Genomic DNA, 11,864 nt, shown 5'->3' with positions numbered 1-11,864 from the left:
CTGGGACCCGGTTGGGAACACAAATCCTGAAACCCCGCCCACTTTGTTACATCACCAAGATGGCCGCGCAATCACTCTGCCCCCCTCAATCAAGATGGCGGCCGTTAACATGGGCTTGTGCTCCTGAAATAGTCTAAAAGCTGCAAACGCGGGAACTGCAAGTCCGTATTCCAGCTTTGAGGGCTTTACCCGGCATTTAAAAACCCTCCCTATCCACCCGCCGACTCCACCGCTGCCTCTGCGTTTCTGTATTCTTACCGGCTGCGGATGAGACAAAGAAGCATCTCTCCCCATCGTCATCCCTCGTGTTGCGCATGCACCCGACACTGCGCCTGTGCCCTGCTCTCCTGTGGCGTGGATAGGGGACATTCACTACCGCTCGGAATGCTGGGTATAGACCCCGCCATCGAAAAGCAAATAAGCGAATAGTCATTTTTCGCTGTGATGCAGAGATTGGGGCAGTGTATCGCAATGAATAACATTCGGATCAAATTCCACTGCATTTCTGTTTCTGGCCACGCATCTTTCCATCTGGTCTTAGACGTTCCTCTTCTTCCTGACAGTCCCATGTCCATCACTCGCCTCACCACATTTCCTCTTTCTCTCTCCACAATGGATGACCAGACCATTTCAATCTCTTCTCAGCTACTTCCTTTGATGTTTCCACAATCTTCACTGACCCCCTGATGTACTGGTTCCTGATCTTATCCTTTCTTGTCACTCCACACATCCATCTCAGTATCTCTATCTCATTAGTATCCAGGCATTGTTCTTCTCTTCTTGAGATTGCCCAAGTTTCTGCTCTGTATAACAAGGCCGGTCTCACAACTGCCCTGTAGCTTCTTCTTTTTCAATTTCAGTGACAGTTTTCTATCAAATCACACTGCACCGCACTTCTTCCAATTACTCCAACCAGAGCTAATCCATTTCCTAATTTCCATACTTCCATCTCCTGCCATCACTGACCCCAGGTACTTGAAGCTATTCACATTCTCCAAGCCTTTGCCCCTAATCTTACAACTTCACTCTGATTCTCTTCCCTAGACTCGAACTGACAGCCCATAGATAAAAGCACAATACTGCGGATGTTGGAAATCTGAAACAAAAACAGAAAATGTTGGAAACACTCAGCAAGTCTAGCAGCATCTGTGGAGAGAGAAAGAGTTAATGTTTCAAGCCCGAATGACCCTTCTTCAGAGCTCTTCTGACAGACCATAGATTGGGTCTTTGGCTCACTCATGTCCTTTAGGAAAGGAAATCTGCTGTCCTTACCCAGTTTGGCCTACATGTGACTCCAGTCCCACAGCAATGTGGTTGACTCTTAACTGCCCTCTGCAATGACCGAGCAAGTCAGTCAGTTCAAAGGCAATTAGAGATGGGCAACAAATGCTGGTCTTGTCAGCGACTCCCACATCCCATGAAAGAATAAAAATGAAACTAATCGTCATACCTGTGTCTTCCAGTGCATTTCTCCAGTTCTCCAGAAATTGATACAAACATGTGAATTAGGGGCAGGAGTAGGCCACTTAGCCCATCGAGCCTGCTCCGCCATTCAATAAGATTATGGCTGATCTGAATGTAACCTCACCTCCATATTCCCACCTACAACCACCCGCCCCCCAAGATAACCTTTCACACCCTTGTTAATCAAGAATCTAACTCTGCCTTAAACATATTCAAAGACTCTGCTTCCACTGCATTTAGGGGAAGAGAGTTCCAAAGATTCACTACCCTCTATGAGAAAAAAAATTCTCCTCATCTCTGACTTAAATGAGCGACCCCTTATTTTTAAACAGTGACCCCTAGTTTTGATTCTCCCACAAGAGAAAACATCCTTCCACATCCATCTGTCAACACCCCTCAGGATCCTATATGTTTCAATCAAGTCATCTCTTACTTTTTTAAACTCCAGCGGATACAAGGTCACTTTGTCCAATCTTTCCTTATAAGATGACCTGCCCATTCCTGGTATTATTCCAGTAAACCTCCTCTGTACTGCTTCAATTGACATCTTTCCTTAAAAAGGAGACCAATACGACACACAGTACTCAGGATGTGGTATCACCAGTGCCCTGTATAATTGGACAATAACCTCCCTACTTTTGTATTCAATTCCCCACGCAATAAACAATAACATTCCATTAGCTTTCCTAATTGCTTGCTGTACCTGCTTATTAACCTTTTGCGATTCATGCACTGGGACACCCAGATCTCTCTGCATCTCAGAGCTCTGCAATCTCTCATCATTTAGATAATATGCTTTTTAACTCTTACTGCCAAAAGGGACAATTTCACATTTTCCCACTTTATATTCCATTTGCCAGATCGTTGCCCACTCACTTAACCTAACTAAATCCCTTTGTAACCTCCTTATGTCCTCTTCACAACTTACTTTTCTACGTACTCAGTCATGTTCTCATCATCCTCACCACATTGCTCAATGTCATCTGCAAATATAATTGACCATGGCATTTCCTGTTATACTTGCTCAGTTAGAACACCCGTGACCATCAGGAAGAGGAAGGGGTTCAGTGTCCATCTTTGATGCAATTCAACTTTGATGTTGAAACTCTCTCTCCCCCCATACTGCTTCTTACTCTTGCCTTGGCACTCCTTGGACATGTCCTGTAATAGTCGTACATGCTCCTCAGGGACTCCATGAATTCTAACACATCTCCAGACTTCCTCCCTGGGCACCCGGTCATAAGTCTTCTGTAGATCAATGATTACAGTCCTCATGTTGTATTGACCTTCCAGATATTTCTCCATCGCTTGTCTTAAAACAAAAATAGCATTGGGATATGTTTCTACTGATGTTAAGAAGTTCTAGCCCAGTTATATATGTTAATATTCTGGATAAAAATCAAATAAATCAACTTCTTGTTAAACAGAGTGACGAGTCATTTAAGTTTGTTCCTTTTGAACTGTTCTCTCTCTCCCCTGTTTTCTCCATCCTCACCTCTGACAACAGAAGAGCTTATGGACTTCTTTGTCTCTAAGATTGGGACAATCTGACCAGCTGCCTCTGCTGCTTCCCTCCACTCCATTAGTTCACTGGGCTAAACTTCCTCTAAAGATCTGACCAGCCCCAGCCCTGAACTCACATCTTTCTTTAGTTTCTCTCTTATATCCTTTTATCTTCTCACAAGCTCATCTTGTTCATGAGACCTAGCTTCATCTCTATTTAACCTATCCCCACTGGACTGCTGTCCACCCAGGAGAATTTTGGAGGAGCGTAAGGTTATGCAGGGTGGAAGGTGGGAGACCAGCCAGGAGGGCAGTGGAATAGTCGAATCTGGAGGTAACAGTGATGTGGATGAGCAGCAAATGGGTTGGCGTGGGATGGAGACAACAGATATAGAGGTGGAAGGAGGTGATCTTCATGATGGAGAGTATATGTCATCGGTAGCTCAGCCCTCAGCTCAGGGTCAGATCGGAAACTAAAGCTGCAATGGATCTGGTCCAACCTCAGAATGTGGCAGGGAGAGGGATGGAGTTGGTAGTGAGGGGAACTGATCTTATGACGGTGGGTTTTTATAGGCCTGAGTATTAATCCACCTCATGGGCCGCAGCTGTACAGATCTGAGCATTAACCAACCTCTGCCACGTAGGATTACATTACAGTAACAGGCCTTTCAGCCCAACCTCGATCTGTTGATAAAAATGTCTGTTCACCAATTGGGCTTTCAATGACACTGTTACAATCCATAATTTTCCACGTGGCCGAATATGTTCCATCAGTGACTTCCATCTGTGATTACTCAGCACTGGGTTGTACTCTGAACAAATGCAGTACAAGTGATGGATGTGGAACATGATGATCAGGATTTGGTAGGAGATGTCGTTGAATTACAGAGAATATCGAGTCTGGAAACGGACTATTTGATGCAACTTATTTGTTTTCATGGTTATCTTCAAAGAATCTCACTCCATTCCATCTCCCTCACTTCAGCCTTTCAGCTTTTCTTTCTAATCTCCTTTCTCTCATGTATTCATCTAGTTTCCTTTGAAAGCAACCAAGTTACTTCACCTCAACTGCTTCCTGTGGTAGTGAATTTCACATTCTAACTACTCCCTGACTAAAGACATTTCTCCTTATTTTCCTGTTGGTCTTATTAGGAACTATCTTGTACATATGGTCCTGGTTTTTGATTCCCCCCCACCCCCACCCCAACCCCGCCACCCCCCACATGGAAACATTGGCTCCACTTCTACCCCGTACAACACATTCATAGTTTAAAGAATCCTCTGGCAGGTCACCTCTAAGCCTTCACTTTTCTAAAGAACAAAGTCCTATCCTGTTAATTTTTCCCAATAACTGTAATCACTCAGTTAGGATATCATCCTTAAAAATCCTTTGTGCACAAGCTCCAATGCTTATTTGACTTTTTAATTGTATGGAGACCAGAAATACCTACATGGTCCTAAGCAATTTGAACAATATTTATTTCATAATTTTGTACCCCTGAACATTTTTAATTGATTTGCTGACTTGCAATAACATTTTTCATTTTTCATCTCTTTCCAGAGATTGCATTTCTCTTCTTCTCCATTCAGTTTCTTATTCTCTAAGGTCGAGGTAATGTTTGTATTTTTGCTCCCAAGGTATATCATTGCATATTACACGAACATATGGGCAATGAGCAGGAGTCGGCCATTCATCCCCTCGTTGTTGAAGTTCATTTGCCACTTAACGGCCAGTCTGCAGGTGTTCTAATGTCTTCTTGTATTATGTTGCATTCTTCCTTGTGTTAGAAATGCTGTTTGGCATCAGCTGCCAATATTTTCATTGTTCCCAAGTCCCGTTCAGTAATGTAAATTATGAATAACGGTGTTGGATCATCACTTTGAACCTTCTTCCAATCTGAAATTGCGGATGGATGTGGTGGTGATTGCATAGATTGCATCAGGGAGGAGGGTCCAGACATTCCGGTTTCCACATAATAAAGTATTTATTTTATGTATTGTGCCTCTCGAACTGACCTTAATTGGGATGCCGAAACATTTCATTCTCTGCCCGCAATTCAAGCCATCAATGGCGGCTTATTTACCCAGAAGAGCCCGCGCTTCAGAAGGTCCCCTATCAATGAGTTTAGGAATCCAGTGCGCAGGTGCAGTGTGGGTGTGCGCTCTGGGCATGCTCAGTGTCAGTTATAGTGACAGAGTGAGGAGGAGCGTACGGTTCGGGAGACGGGAGGAGATTGTGTGCACAGGGTAGGAATGGAAACTGCAGCTGGACTGGGAACTGGATCAACTTCTGGGGTAGGCCTTCATTGATTTCTGTGGAAGTGAATTCCATCTTACAATACTGCACAGGCCAATGTGTCCCTGAGGCCCTGCCCACTAACTCTTACCTCACCAAGATGGCCGCTCAAGAGCCCCCTCATTGAAGAAGCCCCGTCTTCCTCTCCCAAGATGGCGGCGGCCTGTTGCCCGGGTAACCGGATTCTCCTTTGCCTTCACCTTTCATTGGCCTCCTAACCAGCTTCACCAGTCCCACCACCCCGCACCCCCCCTCCCCCCCACCCCCGGTCCAGGATCAGGGGGATGCTGATCTCCATGGCTGGAGGTGACAGTCTCCTCGGGTTGGTTTACTGGTCCTGAATTGGATGATCGGATGGATGAAGCTGATCTCTGCAGCTGGATGTGGCAGCCTCTTCTGTTCTCATTCTTCTGGATCTAGTCCAAGTGTTTGGTGTTAATCTGAAGCCAGATCATTATGGATCAGTTTGAAAAAATCTTTACTGACCAAAGTGATGTTCCCTTTCGAGCCTGTTTAAACTTCACTCAGATAATTGGTTTACATGTGGGTCATCAGATCCAACCTGATCAGGTTTAGAGACCTCTTGTTTCAGGGACATTGATAGAGAGATGTCCTTGGTAGAGATAACAGGCCTGCCCTGTGTTTGTCACCCAGCAAGCTGCTGTGGAAGCTTTCTTCATAATAGAGAGTATGAGAGCTGTTTCTATTAATATTCAAAAAATTTCTTAACATCTTATGACGATTATTAGATGGTGATATTTTACCAAACAAGCTGTTAAATCAGAGATTGGTGTGAAACTGCGACCTGTTCCTGACCGAAAGTGAAGTTTCTAGTCTGAAAATTTCCAAGCGTTTATGTGACATTCTGGAGTCTCCCAATGTAAGGCAGTGACAACAACAACTTGGATTTACCCTTGAACAGATTAAAATGTCCCGAGACGCTTCACAGAGGTTCAAAAGTTGGGTCGAAAAGGTAAGAAGGAGTCAGGTTTAATGAGGGAATTCAAGCCCTGGGGACCTCAGCAGCTGAAAGCGCCTCTGCCAATGGTGGAGTGATGTAGGTGTGGGGAGCTGAAGGGGTCAGAATTTTATTTTTGTTCTTTCATGGGATGTGGGGGGTCATTGGAAAGGCCAGTATTTGTTGCCCATTCCTTGTTGCCCTTGAACTGATGGGTTGCTCAGCACGAGAGTCAACTACGTTGCTGTGGGAGTTTGGAGTCACATGTAGGCCAGACCGGATAAGGATGGTAGATTTCCTTCCCTGAAGGGCATTAGTGAACCAGATGGATTTTTACAACTATCGATTACTGAGACTAGCTTTCAATTCCAGATTCATCAATTGAATTTAAACTCCACCAACTGCTGTGATGGGATTTGAACCCATGCCCCCAGAGGATTAGCCTGAATCTCGGGATTACTGATTCAGTGATATTAGCATCACACCACTGCCCCCAGCCCCTTAATTGCAGGAGCACAGGGAGGGTCGTAGGGCTGGAGGAGGTTCCAGAGACTGTTTGTCATGGAGAGAGTGGCTGCCTCCATGGAGCTTCAAGCTGAAATGGGTCCATGCAGGTCATGACCACGGCCGTGCAGGAGATGTCTGCTGCCTTAAATAGGATGACAGACACTTTATCTGTGACCTTACAACACGTCACTGATCTCCACCAAGCCGGTCTGCAGCAGAGTGGGAGGAATGATGTGACGCTGGTCCAGGAGAGGGACGATGGAGAAAGGAGCCATGGAAGTGGGAAATCCAATCAAGGCATCCCCACTTCTCACTCTTTATCCAACTTCAAGCCCACCACCCCCAGGCAGTACCCAACAGGCTGCCTCACCTCCCACTCGCTGAGTCTGCCCTCTCCTCCTCCTCCTCTGCTGTGCAATGTTGTACAGGATGCAGCACATCACTATGATTCTGGAGTCCCTGGCTGCCAAGTACTGAAAGTCACCTCCAGACCTACCCAGACACCTGAAAACACATCGTCAACATTGTGATGGTTTGCTCGATGACACACCTGGTGGTCATGTGACTCTGGTTGCATCATTCCTGAACCTCATTGGTGCAGTTCCTCACATGAGCCCAGTTTGAAGGGGGTGTCCCTGATCTCTAATTCCCTTAAACCTGGTTCCTGGAATAGACACATCTGGAATGTTGGAATTTCGCAGTCTCAATCCATCAAAACAACTCCCGACCAGTGGGCAATGTTCACTGTTTTATATTCGGGTCTGGGTGGGGTAATGTTCACTGTTTTATATTCGGGTCTCTTATATAAGCTGATCTCTGCAGCTGGATGTGGCCGTCTCTTCTGTTCACATTCTTCTGGATCTAGTCCAAGTGTTTGGTGTTAACCTGAAGCCAGATCATTATGGATCAGTTTGAAAAACTCTTTCCTGTCCAAAGTGAATTTCCCTCTCAAGCCTTTTTAAACTTCACTCAGACAGTTGGTTTACATGTGGGTCATCAGATCCAACTTGATCAGGGTTAGAGATCTCTTGTTTCAGGTACATTGATAGAGAGATGTCCTTGGTAGAGATAACAGGCCTGTCCTGTGTTTGTCACCCAGCAAGCTGCTGTGGAAGCTTTCTTCATAACAGAGTACGAGAGCTGTTTCTATTAATATTCAATGAATTTCATAACATCTTATAAAGATTATTAGATGGTGATATTTTACCAAACAAGCTGTTAAATCAGAGATTGGTGTGAAACTGCGACCTGTTCCTGACTGAAAGTGAAGTTTCTAATCTGAAAATTTCCAAGCGTTTATGTGGCATTCTGGAGTCTCCCAATGTAAGGCAGTGACAACTTGGATTTACCCTTGAACAGATTAAAATGTCCCGAGACCCTTCACAGAGGATCAAAAGCTGGGTCGAAAAGGTAAGAAGGAGACCGGTTTAGTGAGGGAATTCAAGCCCTGAGGACCTCAGCAGGTGAAAGCGCCTCTGCCAATAGTGGAGTGATGTAGGTGTGGGGAGCTGAAGGGGTCAGAATTTTATTTTTGTTCTTTCATGGGATGTGGGGGGTCATTGGAAAGGCCAGTATTTGTTGCCCATTCCTTGTTGCCCTTGAACTGATGGGTTGCTCAGCACGAGAGTCAACTACATTGCTGTGGGAGTTTGGAGTCACATGTCGGCCAGACCTGGTAAGGATGGTAGATTTCCTTCCCTAAAGGGCATTAGTGAACCAGATGGATTTTTATAACTATCGATTACTGAGACTAGCTTTCAATTCCAGATTCATCAATTGAATTTAAACTCCACCAACTGCTGTGATGGGATTTGAACCCATGCCCCCAGAGGATTAGCCTGAATCTCGGGATTACTGATTCAGTGATATTAGCATCACACCACTGCCCCCAGCCCCTTAATTGCAGGAGCACAGGGAGGGTCGTAGGGCTGGAGGAGGTTCCAGAGACTGTTTGTCATGGAGAGAGTGGCTGCCTCCATGGAGCTTCAAGCTGAAATGGGTCCATGCAGGTCATGACCACGGCCGTGCAGGAGATGTCTGCTGCCTTAAATAGGATGACAGACTCTTTATCTGTGACCTTACAACACGTCACTGATCTCCACCAAGCCGGTCTGCAGCAGAGTGGGAGGAATGATGTGACGCTGGTCCAGGAGAGGGACGATGGAGAAAGGAGCCATGGAAGTGGAAAATCTAATCAAGGCATTCCCACTTCTCACTCTTTATCCAACTTCAAAGCCCACCACCCCCAGGCAGTACCCAACAGGCTGCCTCACCTCCCACTCGCTGAGTCTGCCCCCTCCTCCTCCTCTCTGCTGTGCAATGTTGTACAGGATGCAGCACATCACTATTATTCTGGAGTCCCTGGCTGCCGAGTACTGAAAGTCACCTCCAGACCTACCCAGACACCTGAAAACACATCGTCAACATTGTGATGCTTTGCTCGATGACACACCTGGTGGTCATGTGACTCTGGTTGCATCATTCCTGAACCTCATTGGTGCAGCTCCTCACATGAGCCCAGTTTGAAGGAGGTGTACCTGATCTCTAACGATCCTTCCCTTAAACCTGGTTCCTGGAATAGACACATCTGGAATATTGGAATTTCGCAGTCTCAATCCATCAAGACAGCTCCCGACCAGTGGGCAATGTTCACTCTTTTATATTCTGGTCTGGGGTATAATGTTCACTGTTTTACATTCGGGTCTGGGGGATAATGTTCATTGTTTTATATTCGGGTCTGGGGGATAATGTTCACTGTTTTATATTCGGGTCTGGGGGATAATGTTCACTGTTTTATAATAGGGTCTGGGGTATAATGTTCACTGTTTTATATTCGGGTCTGGGGGATAATGTTCACTGTTTTATATTCGGGTCTGGGGATAATGTTCACTGTTTATATTTGGACCTGGGGAGATAATATTCACTGTTTTATATTCGGGTCCGGGGGTAATGTTCACTATCATATTTGGGTCTGGGGGATAATGTTCACTGTTTTATATTCGGGTTTGAGGGATAATGTTCATTGTTTTATATTCGGGTCTGGGGGATAATGTTCACTGTATTATATTCGGGTCTGGGGGATAATGTTCACTGTTTTATATTCGGGTTTGGGGATAATGTTCACTGTATTATATTCGGGTCTGGGGGATAATGTTCACTGTTTCATATTCGGGTTTGGGGATAATGTTCACTGTATTATATTCGGGTCTGGGGGACAATGTTCACTGCTTTACATTCGGGTCTGGGGGATAATGTTCACTGTTTTATATTCGGGTCTGGGGGATAATGTTCACTGGTTTATATTCCGGTCTGGGGGATAATGTTCACTGTTTTATATTCGGGTTTGGGGGATAATGGTCACTGTTTTATATTCGGGTCTGGGGGATAATGTTCACTGTTTTATACTCGGGTCTGGGGGATAATGGTCACTGTTTTATATTCGGGTCTGGGGGGATAATGTTCACTGTTTTATATTCGGGTCTGGGGGGGATAATGACCTACCTGGTTCGTATTTTAGCAAAAGCTTTGCAGTTAACGATTCCCTGCTGCATTCTCCATGGCAATGCCTCTACCAATCAGAGTCAAATTGCCAACCTCAGCACTCTCTGCTCATGTAGTATAAATTTTTGTTCCCTTTACTATTGGTTTTCTTGCAAATCTGTCCTGGTGAGCAGAAGGTGAAAAGTTTCAACAGCATGTCTCCTTTTTCAGCAATATTCCCTGGACAGAATCTTACGTTCCTCCACCAATGGGTTTGTAGTCAGGAGTGACCATCATGATTCTCAGATAGTCTTCCCACCGGGCAGGCAGTATAACGGGGATGTGTTCTCCAATGACTTTTCAGATAGCGGGTAGGGAAACTGGGGAGAAGGGGAAAATGAAGTTGAACACAGATAAATGGGAGGTAGTAGATTTTGGTCAGAAGAATGAGGAGGCCATTTATTACTTGGAAGGTGTGAGTCTGGGTGGAAAAGAGGAACAAAGAGATCTCTGAGTATAATTGTATCATTCAGAGCAAGGCCATAAAACGAGCAAATCGAGCACTAGGTTTTATTTCTTGCGGAATGGAATTGGAATGTCGGAAGTTCTGCTAAAGCTGCCTGGAACCCTGGTCAGACCACACTGAGAGTAATGAGTACAGCTCTGGTCACCATTTTATAAAACAAATAGAGAGACACTGGAGAGGGAGCAGAGAAGATTTACAAGGATGATACCAGAAATACATATGAGGAAAAGATTGACAGACTGGGTCTCTTCTCTTTGAAAAATAGCAGGCTGAAGGGTGACCTAATAGAGGTCTTTAAAATTGTGAAAGATTTCGATGGAGAGGAAACAGAGAGAATGTTTTCTCTCGTGGGAAAGAGAATAACCAGAGGTCTTCAACAGAAGATGGTGTAAAATTATTAACACTGAACTCTACACCAGGCCCTGTCTTAGTTATAACTGCACAACCCTCCACCTCCCAACCCACCCTGTATCTCTCTGGACTTCGGTATAATATCATCAGTCAGCTATTCATTCATTTACATTCACCATTTAAAAGATGCAGCTGCAAACCCTCACTATTTCAAACATGTACAAGCACCCTGTCCCCATGTTCATTCTAATTTCCCCCCTCCGAAATCAACAGCAGCCTCCCACCCCCTCTGTATAATCTCCCCCTTCAACAGCTCCCTCTGTGATTCCTACCTTCTCAAACTCCTGCCCCCCTCTCCCCATGTGTAAAGTCTTCCCCTGCCCCTTCTGCAGCTCACTTCCCCTGCTGTGGGTTTATCTCATAAACAGGCTTTCCATTCACTTGCTGGAAGGAGTGCAGGGACTGTTTTGATGGTGGGTTGGGTATTATATGGGGGTTTGAGAGAGAATATTGAAGTGGACAAATGCGGGGTTAAAAATGGCGCGTGGAATTTGGCGGCCACAAAAGAAATGACAGCGATTAAATGATGCGGAGATGGAGATGGCCTGTTGATAATTGCAGGGAGGAAAAGAATGGGGGTTGGATAGTTCCGGGAGGAAAAACAAAAGAGTCTAGATTGGGAAAGAGTATTTTGTGTCCTATATTACTTGTACGGGATAAGTTATAACGAAGAATCTTGCTAAATAAAAGAGTTGAAATCTATTTTTTGAATTGTAAAT

This window comes from Cetorhinus maximus, chromosome 23 (assembly GCF_964194155.1).
Source record: "Cetorhinus maximus chromosome 23, sCetMax3.hap1.1, whole genome shotgun sequence".
Taxonomy (NCBI): domain Eukaryota; kingdom Metazoa; phylum Chordata; class Chondrichthyes; order Lamniformes; family Cetorhinidae; genus Cetorhinus; species Cetorhinus maximus.
This window is presented reverse-complemented; position numbering follows the sequence as displayed.